At 43.5% G+C, this 11,345-nt stretch overlaps 1 pseudogene; it reads left to right on the top strand.

The window, feature by feature from the left end:
* Positions 1–269: 269 nt before the first annotated feature.
* On the top strand, positions 270–6,679 carry LOC109754177 (FACT complex subunit SPT16-like; annotated as a pseudogene).
* Positions 6,680–11,345: the final 4,666 nt, after the last annotated feature.

Here is an 11,345-nt window from a genome sequence, read left to right on the forward strand (position 1 = left end):
TTGATCACTTATTACATTGTGTGTTTGATGCGTGCAGATTTCGACCGTCTCGACACTCTTGTTGATGTACAATTGTTAAATAATAATCTAACAGTTTATGAGGTATTTTGACATTAACAATTATAATTGTAACGCACATACTACTTACATTATTATGCTTGTGAATGACAAGAGAAAAAAATACATGTCCTTAGCCAAAACAAATGAATTATTATTATTAGGAAAAAAATACATGTAAAAAAAATACATGTCGCTGCATCAGCCGCCCCACACGCACAGCGCGATGGAACCTTATCCCTTCCCATCTCCTTCCCTTGTTTCTTCTCACCCTTCTTCTCCGCAACCATGGGCATCTTCACCTCGCAATCTCGCCACCGGCCACATCTCCCTCCTCCTCCTCCAACCCAGCTTCGCTCCTGGCACGGCACACGGTTACTCCTCCGGCACGCAGCAGCCATCTGTATTGGGTGCCATGCTCATACCTCATCGAGGGGCGGCCGGCAGCAAGATCCGTGATGCTACTTTTGCACTGCTGCTGCGTCGACGGCGCCGTCGTGTGTTCTACCGGGGGAGGGACTGCTGGTGCTTCTAGGAAGCGGCGCCGCAGCTAGAGACGGCAACCGATGATGCGGCAACGGCCGGTGATGCAGCGACGACGTCTTGACGGTGTGGCAACGGCCGAGGATCCAGCGAAGGCAGGTCAGGGCGGCTTGCTTTCAATCCCACGTACGATTTTCCTTTTATTCTTTCAATCCCTATCCGATCTCTTCCCTTGATTTATATATAACTTCCCCCATGATCTCCGTCATGTCCGTCCTCCTTGTAGCTTCGTTTCGGCTTTCTCTTCCAATTCCATTGGGCACAAATCTTATTTTTCCTTCAGGTCAATATTGATTCTTGAGGCGGCTTAGTGACTTCAGATTATAGGCGTTAATAAATTGGTGGAACAGGATGTAAGGGAGCGATGTGGTACTATTTATTAATACTGATAAGCAAATAGATCCTTTCTTTCGCATGCGAGGCGGGACTAATGGAAATCAACGGAAACAAAAGGTGCACAACTGGCCCAGCTCGGCCCACGCACGAAAATCAAAACTGCAACCCATGCGGGGATATGTGGGGGATGAACGTGAAGGACGGACTAAGATTAATACCACCTCAGATAGAAAAAAATAGATGAGGCGAACGGACGGACGAAATTACGGTGGTAAGAAGTGATAGCCGCTTTATTTTATTATTATTAGGTAAAGATAAAGATAAAGATAGGTCAATAGGCAGCCCAATAGGCTGAATCATAGGTGGGCCGACAGCTAAACATGCGCCGGCCCGTTTAATAGTAGCGTTGTGCCTGGGCCAGGGAGGACAGCACGCATGCCGGCCCGACACGCTGTGTAGTTAGCATGCCGTGCCTGGCTTGTATAATCCAGGCCGGGCCGTGCCGTGCCGGGCCAGCCCATCTGGCCAGGTTTGGACAAAGAACACCCACCGACCCGATGCCGACTAGAACGAGGGAAAAACTGAACCGAAACGAAACTCCGCTGATGCAGGACTACCCTTCCCTCCTCCCGCACGGCTCTCCTCCCTCGCCCCGGCGCCTCCACTCCGGCAACCCGCCCTACCCGCCGCCATGCCGACGCCGACGCCGACCGCCGGAACGCGGCCCGAAAACCCAATCCCCACCGCGCGCGCCCACGCCGCCGGCTCACGCGCCTCGGCCGGGGTCCGCTCCGTCGCCCGCCTTGACGGCCCGACCGGGCCCACCACGCGCCGCCTCGGGCGCGCCCGTATCCTGGTCGGTGCGGGCGGGGGCCTATATAAGCCCCTGGACGCGCGCCCGCCCGCGCCCAGGCGCTTCCCCTATTGCGATCGAGCCAGTTGCTGCGGTTATGCGAAGAGGCGGTGCGGTTCCCCAGAAGCGCCGAGATCGGAGGTTTTCGTTGGCGGCTTTCCCCGCTGGCATTGGCTGCCGGAGGTCCCTGAATCGGCGAACGACTCGAGCGATTGTCGTAGGTAAATTTCTTCTGCGTTTCTCGTGCTTGATCATGTCGATTCTTCATTGCTGTTCATGAGTTTGGGATTGTTCTTATCGAATTGGCGCCTCGATGCTTGCAAATTCCGGTGTAAAAATAGCATAACAAGAGATCTCGAGTTGGCTCGAGACTAAACGAATCTAAAAAAATAGCTAAACTAAACTAATCTGTTATACGCCGATATAATCTTCAATCTAAATTAAGGAAACGTTGAAAGAATCATATCTTCCAGCACTTGATTGATCTGTTCTTTGCCGAAATTAATCCGAATAACCAATTAGACTTGCGATCTGTAGAACAATCACAACAAATTTGGTACCTGTGGTATGTCAAGAAATCTAAAAAACAAAAATTGATTCCATCTGAATTTTCTTTCTGATTCCACATACTTGCTGCTATAATTTATGAATTAGGTGGTTCACTTTTCCGTTGCAAACCAAATTGTTTAGATTTGAAGAAAGAACACTGTAATCTGCATCTAATCTGATATTGTTTAACAAGAAATTGGAGTTGGCTTGAGACCAAACGAATCTGAGAATACCTAGACTAAACTAATCTGTCGATTATAATCTTCAATCTTAATTTAGGAAAACTGTGAAATTTTATCTCTAGCAGTTGATTAATCTATTCATTGTCAAAATTAATCCGATAGTCAATTTGAGTTGAGATCTGTAAAATAATCACAACAAATTGGTACCTGTGGTATGTCAAGAAATCTAAAACGTTTGTGAAAACCTATGATTAAGATACTTAGAAACAACAAAAATTTATTCCATCTAAATCTATCATGATATGTTTCTGTAGCTAGCTCTAGTTAATGTTCAGTGCTTATTATGAATTTGATTTCGTACTGAATGCTTAGGATCTTCCATTGAGTTATATAAATACTTATAGCAATTTAAAAAATGCAGCATAGCCCAGCTTTGTACCTATTGGTTGACAACGTTGTCGGAAATTTAAACTGCTACTAGAACAAAATACAAGTTGATGACTAAGAATGCTGATTGAAAATCTACTTGTTGCTTCCTTTTCTATGGCATAATCATAGTAAGATGGTCTTACTGTAGCATAGCCCAGCTTTGTACCAATTGGATGATAAAGTTGTCGGAAATTTAAACTGCTAGAACAAAATACAAGTAGATGACTAAGAATGCTGATTGACATTGTATGCTTGCAAATTTCCATATATTGTGTACTGTTCTCGTAGCTTACTAACCTGCTCGTTCTTAATGATTTTTTGGTTCATACTGTACTCACATCTTGTTTTTGAAGGTATTTTGGTTATTAAATGGCTATTATTGAAGCATTGGATAGAACACCGGCTTCTGTTACTGGGTCTTCTCCTGCAGTCAGTCCAGAAAACTTCATCAAATGTATGAGGAAGTTTTATCGGCACTGGAAGGAGGATGAGACTGAGATATGGGGATCTTCGTGTGCAATTGCTGTTGCTACTCCTCCACCCTCTGAAGACATTCGATATCAGAAATCATTAGCCTTGAGCACGTGGTTTTTTGGTCATCAGTTCCTAGAAACTATAATGGTCTTTCTCAGTAGGCAGATTCATTTCCTGTGCAGCCAGAAGGACAGTGATGTGCTTAAACCTTCGAAGATGCTTGTTTCTAAAGAAGCCGGTGTTGATATCGTGTTGCATATACTGAAAAAGGGCGATGATGGATCTGCCTTAATGGATGAGATCATACGTGCTGTATGTGCGCATTCTGAATCAAACAATGTTGTTATTGGTCACTTAGCAAGAGAGAAGCCTGAAGGCAAGTTTCTTGAAGCATGGTCTGAAAAGCTGCACAGATCGAGGTTAAAGCTTTTTGATGTGTCAAGTGGCATCTCTGAACTTCTTGCTGTGAAAGATGCCACCGAGATTATGTATGTGAAGAAGGCTGCATTTTTGGCTGCTTCGGTTATGCGGAAGTATGTAGTTTCTAAGGTGGAGAAGATCATAGAGGATGAAAAGAAGATAGCACATTCAAAGCTGATGGTTCTGACAGAGAAGATACTACTTTCCCCAATAAATGTAGATGTTAAACTGAAGGCAGATAATGTTGACATATGCTACCCACCTGTTTTTCAAAGTGGAGGCAAGTATGACCTTAGGCCATCTGCTTCTAGCAACGATGATGATCTGCACTATGATTCTGGAAGCGTCATCATCTGTGCTCTGGGAGCCAAGTACAGTGGCTACTGCTCAAATGTCGCAAGAACCTTCCTGATTGATTGTAATGCAGAAAAATGCAATGCATATAAAGTCCTCCGTCAGGCGCATGATGCTGCTATTGCTGCTTTGACACCAGGTAGCAAGTGTTGTTCCAGTTATCAGGCTGCAGTTACTGTGATCAGGGACCAAGCTCCTGAACTTCTTCCTTTCCTTACCAAGTCAGCTGGAACAGGAATTGGCATCGAGTTCCGTGAATCTTGGCTGTCCTTGAGTGAGAAAAATGGCCGGACGCTAAAGGAAGGGATGATTTTCAATGTTTCACTTGGGTTTCAAAACCTTATAGACAAGACCAACAATGAGAAGACCAAGGAATTCTCCCTATGGCTGGCTGACACTGTTCTGGTCTGCAAGGAAAATCCAAAAGTCTTGACATCTTTTATCTCCAAGGCTGACAGCGATGCCTTCTACTTATTTGATGAGGAAAATGCAGGATTACCTGCTGTGAAACAAGCTCCGAAAGCAAACGTTATGGTCCCGGTTAAACCAGTGCTAAATCCATTGAGAGAAAATCTGTGATCCCATAGCAGGACACCTAAGGAGGAACTTAGGAAACAGCTTCAGTCAGAAATCTTAAAGAAGAAAACAAGTGAGGCAGCAGTGAGAAGTGACGTTGCTGATCATAAGTTGTTGGAGGGGCTTGGTCGTTCCAGAGCTATGGATGAACTGGTTGCATATAAGAATGCAAATGATGTGCCTGTTTCCAATCGACTGGACATTATTCAGGTGGACAAACAGAATGAGGCTATCCTGTTACCAATATATGGAGTTACTGTTCCCTTTCATGTTTGTACCATAAAAAAAGCAGAAATTCGTGGGGAAAGCAGCAGTGGAGTTTATGTCAGCATTACATTTAATGTCCCTGGCACTGCTTCTGGTCTTCAAGATCCCCGCTTGCAGAACCTTATTTTTTTGAAAGCAGTCACCTTCCTCTCAAAAAACAGAAGTCATGCTGAAGAGGTTATTAAATCGGTGAAGACTGTTCAAAAAGGAGTCACCGAAAGAGCTAGGAGAGCGAGCTTGGTTAGTCAGGAAAGGCTTCAACTATGTGACGGAATGAGCAGGGATAGGATTCAGTTTCCTGATTTGTGGATACGGCCATCGTTTGGTGGCCGTGGGCGGAAGGTCGCTGGAACTTTGGTGGCCCATGTCAATGGTTTTCAATATTCTGCATCGAAAACTGAAAAGGTGGATATTATGTTCAGCAACATAAAACATGCCTTCTTCCAGCCAGCTGAGAGAGACATGATAACGCTGCTCCACTTCCATCTGTACAATGAAATCATGGTGGGCAACAAGAAGACTAGAGATGTGCAGTTCTACACTGAAGTGATGGATGTTGTGGACGCGGTTGGTCTTAAGCGCCATTCAGCACGGGACCCTGATGAGATTGAGGAAGAGCAGCGTGATAGGGCACGAAGGAAGAAAATAAATGGACAGTTTGAGCTGTTTGTGAAAAGGGTTGTTTCCGTTTGGTCGCAGCCAAGATTTCAGCAGCTCGGCTTACATTTTGAAAGGCCATCACAGAAGCTTGGCTTCAATGGAGTCCATGGCAGAACAACTTGTTTTATAGTTCCTACTCCTAGTTGCCTGGTACAGCTTGTTGAGTCACCGTTTCTTGTGACTTCGTTGAGGGAGGTCGAGATAGTATGCTTGGAAAGGGTGGCCCTGGGGCAGAAATCCTTCGACATGGTGTTTGTATTTCAAGATTTAAAGCGAGATGTTGTCCGCATAGAGGTCATTCCAATGGCATCTCTTGACAAGATCAAAGATTGGCTTAATGACAGCAACTTGAAGTACTATGAATCAAAGCTGAACCTCAACTGGCGAATGGTCCTCAAGAAGCTCGACGAGCCAGGTTGTGACACAAATGACAGGTGGGAATTCTTGAATCCAGATGCTACTGACTCAGATTCAGAGGATTCTGAGACAGACGATGACAAGTACGAACCTTCTGAAGCGGAGTCAGCCTCTGATTCGGATGATGAAGACAGCGACAGCGAATCAGTGGTGGATTCTGGCGAGGATGAGGCTATCTCGGCTGGCTCAGATGACGACGACGACGACGCTGCCGAGTCATGGGACGAGATGGAGCGCAAGGCGAGGGATGCCGACATGGAGATGGGCAGCGAATCCGACAGCGAAGACGAGAGGCAGCGGCGGAGGGAGAAAGCAAAACGGCAGTTGAATCCCCAGCAGTCCAAGGGTGTTCCCCAGAAGAGGCAGCGTGTCAACTGAAGGCTAGATTTCGGTTCCTCCTAGCAGTAGTAGTAGTTTCGATTTCACTGCGAGTTTTTATCCATGCCCTTTTGGCGTCTGTCGTCTCCAGTAGTGGTGTTGACTTATTGCTATATACTTCCAGCTAGCGGTTTTGCATATTTCGAAGACTAAAGTTCTAAATATATGCCCCTATCATTTCTAACACGTCATGTTTTCTGCTTGCTGGTTTTCACTTGAGCACACTACTTTTTCTCATTGTTCGTGACACAGTTGAAACTTACTCCTATTTTCGTGACTTTTTGCTGCCAGCATCAGAGTAAAATTCATATGCATGCATCACAATGTCAGCCACGTACTTTCTGCTGCCAGCATCAGAGTAAAATTCATATGCATGCATCACAATGTCAGCCACGTTTGAGCAAGGCCAATTAACTCTTTATCCTACTGCTTATTTGTTTTTGCAGAGAGAACAAAAACAATTCTTCACTCCAAGTACCTCTGTACAATGATGTCTGTTGTTGTCAAGCCTTCATAAAGATGATGCTCATTTTTTTTTGATAAAAGATCTCCTTTATTCAATCAAAACTGCATTGTTTACAAGGAAGGGTAACATCACCTCTGAAGGCGAATCCATCCAGATACTAGGAGGAGAGAATTTAGCCAACTTGGCAGTTCATGGGCCACCTGATTACTATCTCCATTACAGAATCAAACAAAACGTCATTAAAATCGTAAGACATGTAATAACAATCATCGAGAATGGCACTTGCCACTGGGCTGGAACCTCCCTCCTTCAGAGCATTGACAACCTCTTCGTTATCGGAGACCATCTCCATTTTGCTACATCCCACAGTTTGTGCCAAATTTAGCCCAAATCTCACGGCAGTTGCTTCAGCAGAAAACGAGTCATAACAAAAGTTCAGTCTTTCATTCGCTGCGGCAAGAATTTACCATTGTGATCCCGTAGAACAGCACCAACCTTACCATTAAGCCTTCATAAAGATGATGCTCATTTGGTTACACTCTTGAGAAGAGACAGCTCTCTGTTTGAACAACTGTCTGGCCTTAGAACAACTTCCACAAAAGTGAAGTTTTTTGTTTTGGCCAATCTGTTGATAAACAGTCATTATAAAGATATTTTTACTTGCAAAGTTGCCATTCTTCCGCTCACTTATTTAGGGATCCCAGTAAATTCTACTAGGATCCTCAGCAAGTACTGTAAGAGTAGAGGAAACAGTTGAGAAAAAAATTAGAGCGCTGGCAGGGGGAAATGGTTTCCATTGGATCTTGTTCTTTTCAATGCATGTCTCAGTTCTATCCCCTTATATATGTTATATCCTTTTATTGTGTTCTAGCGAATCTGTTTACCTGCAACGGGCACATTGATGTCAGTTGCATACCATCTGCAAGCAAAGCATCGGTTTAATCCTTAACCACCTAAAAAAATATTCACATACAAAATAGCTACATATTTCTTGATTTTCTGTTCATATTCTTTGTCGACAATTTATATTTTAGTTAGAAGTGTTCAGAACCAGTTCCGGCCAATCAAGGTCAGCGCATGGGTCTGGGAAGCTCTTCGCTATCAGGCAAGCTCTCCGCAACAAAAAGTGCTCGCTCGAGGAGGACGTCGTTGCCCATGTAACCGGCGACTTCCTCAAGGTAATGTGTTGTTTCGTTCTTATCTTCTGCACATTCAGCCTTGATACCATAGTCCACTGCAAAATTTGAACTTCGCCAAGGCAAAATTGGACTGCCTTATTGCCTGCTGTTAGATTCAAGATCCTGTACATGTGGAAAATGTGGTCTTGATTGGTTTATCTTCGAAGGTGATAAATGATCCCATGATTCTTACCTGGCACTCTTTTGGTACTCTGTTTATTTCGAAATTCGTTCGTAGCTGTGCTGTCAGTTACAATGGTTTTCCTCCCGCATTGTGGTAAAATGCCAAGGAGATCTATGGATTTAAATATTCACTGATATAAAAATAAGTTACTGTTGATGCTTTTGTGAGTACTTTGTTCTTTCTCCCAAGAGAACCATAAAAAATGCCTCTCTCTGTTGCATGCTGTTAACTCGTGAAATTTCTAATGCAGTATTGAATCCCTTTATAGGCAAATGATATGTGTAATGCTACTCCACTATTCTAGTTCTGAAGGGAAGTGATCAACAAATAGTTCTTTACCTGCTCTGCCTCGTAGAAGCATGTATATTCAAGCTCAACCTTATTCTGCCCTATTTTGGTCTTTCACCTACTGTTTGCAACCATTAATTAAACAGCTCTGCATGATTGGTATGGCTTGATTCTCAGTTTGCTTTGCGCGTCTCTCTCTGTAGGGAGATATATGCATTCTTGAAGTTGTCATACTTGTGTGAGTTCAGTCCTTGAATCTGTACTTAATATTTGTTGTATGTAGATGTGCTACTCAAGTTGATATAAGGCTCTCCCTACAATAGTGTGTTTAGATCTTCGCTGTCACTGTCTAGCAGTTTTCATTTGCTCTTCCAGTGATCTCTGTTTTGGCCTATTAAAGTATAGTTGTGTAATGGTGTCTGATTTTATCCATGTGCTAACACTTCACAGTTTTTGCTATGCAACTCTTTCTGCTATGTCATCTCCAATTCTGTTTTGCCTATAGGCTTGACTGAATTACACTTTGTTCCCTAAGAAATGGTGTACTGTTTTGAGTGGCGCGAATTCAAATTTAATTCCTACTCCCTTTGATCTGTTTGATCATGGGCAAGTTTCATGCAGAGAAAATATATTTTACATGGCACTTCTCTTTTTGAATTTACCCTCAATTCTCTTACATCTGTTTTTCTTTTGTGTATATGTGCAGTATGCTTAGTTATTTTTATTGCACGCATTTAAACAAAATCCAGTGAAAGGTTCTGTGGTAATTACTTTTATTTGTTTCTGCAGACACTTGCCTAATTAAGCAGCCAATGTTAGTTTCTTTCTACAATCTTATGCGCAGTTCTAATTTTGTCACGCTACTCATCAGGTTAAATGAAGCAAACATGTAGTTGTACGCTGTTCACATCGTTACCATGCTATAGCTTTAATTCGAGGCAACACAGTATACAAAAACAATTGACATATGCTCAGCTGGACATATTCTTGTTGACTTGCTTCTTGGGAAAGTTGGCTTCTGTTTATTACTTTTATGTCTGATTTCCTTTTCCGGTTTCTGGTTGCAGTTAGAGTTTGTTGCTTAGTGCTGCTGGACAGTTTAAAGGCTCTGATTTTTTGTTTATGTGCTTCAACCAGGCAATTAAAGATGCAAACATTCAGGAGTCAGGAGAATGTTGAGGCGCAAGGGAAGTGAAGGCGACATGGTGGTTGGTGGAGGAGGTGGCACGACGCTTGCTGAGGTCGCGACGGTGGCGTCATCTAGGGAGGAAGTGAAAGAAGAGGAATGGGGTGTCATTGGGTGGGACCACGCCACCTGTGCCTTGGGTTTTGGGCCATTTGGCATGGTGACACCACTCTAATCTCCATGACTGGAATCGTCAGGGCCATATCCAAGCTCTAGGCAAGCTCCCGTCTCCCTTCTTCAGGTCTGAATCGTCTCTCCCTTGCTAGGTTCATTTTTGTGCCTCCATTTTGTTCTTTCATTCCAACTGTCATGGTTTTTATTTATATTTACGTTGCTAAAGATTTTTAAATTATACGTGCGGTCCCGATAGCCATTGCTTGCAATCTGCTTTCTACCTTAATTTGACTATCAAGTACATATACCTATAACCTGTCCTTTATTGTTTTAACTTTATTACTTGAATTCTGGAATGCAGGTCTCCTACCTAATGAAGACATTGGAGAATTCTGATGCATCAGTACTGATATGAAAATATATTGAACAGATTGAATGCCAGAATCTATAAGCTTTCTTCTTGAATATGTTTTCCCATTAATTCTCAATGCCACACTTATCTGCCATGCGTTCTCAGATTCACATTCTCTCTTTTCTTTTGAAGCACTTTCCCATCTCATAGCTCAAATGAGATATCAGTAAACCTAGTATCACTTAAATCATTGTGTTGTTCTCCTGCAAGTTCCTGCCGATTACTACTACATGTCTATGATTTAAATATTGTAAATCTGGTTTATGTATAGTCAGCAAAGGACTTGGGCATATCTTCTATCAGTTGCACAAACTTTTCGGCTAGGGGCAAACCGTACGTATATAAGGTTTCCGCCGTCCTTTGTTTTTTCTTCGAATCTGTGCAACCCGATGATTAAAGCTTGCTGTACGTGATTCATGCTGGTGCTGGATCTCAAATGTTCTAACTCCACATGCTTATTCGGTTTATTGACAATTAGGGCGAAACCGACTATGTCATGGTCGAAGACAACAACCAGAATGTTTCCATTTTTTTTTCTTTACCTACTACTCCTATTTAAGTATATGATTCATGTGTTGATGCGAAAGTGTTGTTCAGATCCCGAGCTCATGAGAGTCGTAGCTGTGTTTCGATAAGTAATTGTTTCATTAGGCCCTATTCTGTTACACAGGGATCGATCGGGGATGTATGGGAGACGCCATTCCACTGGAGTGCGGCGTGACCTAGGAATTCCGAGTTTGTTTCCTCTTCCTTTTTTTTGGCAGTTCGAGGTTTTTTTTTGAATTGCCTAGCCCGTAGGACCCCGACTTCTTTACGCGCTCGGCTTCCCAGTCGGATTGAAAACGAAGCCCAGAAGCGGCCCCGAATTTTCTGCCGTTATATAAATACATGCATGCACAGCGTCAGATTATACTATTGTTTTCGCCCGACGACGATCCGGCATGCGAATCACTAGCTCCGTGTCAAGAAGCAGCTTTTCTTTCAGGGGCGTTTCAAGAAGCAGCTAGCTGCTGCGTGTGACG

This window comes from Aegilops tauschii, chromosome 7 (assembly GCF_002575655.3).
Source record: "Aegilops tauschii subsp. strangulata cultivar AL8/78 chromosome 7, Aet v6.0, whole genome shotgun sequence".
Classification (NCBI taxonomy): Eukaryota; Viridiplantae; Streptophyta; class Magnoliopsida; order Poales; family Poaceae; genus Aegilops; species Aegilops tauschii.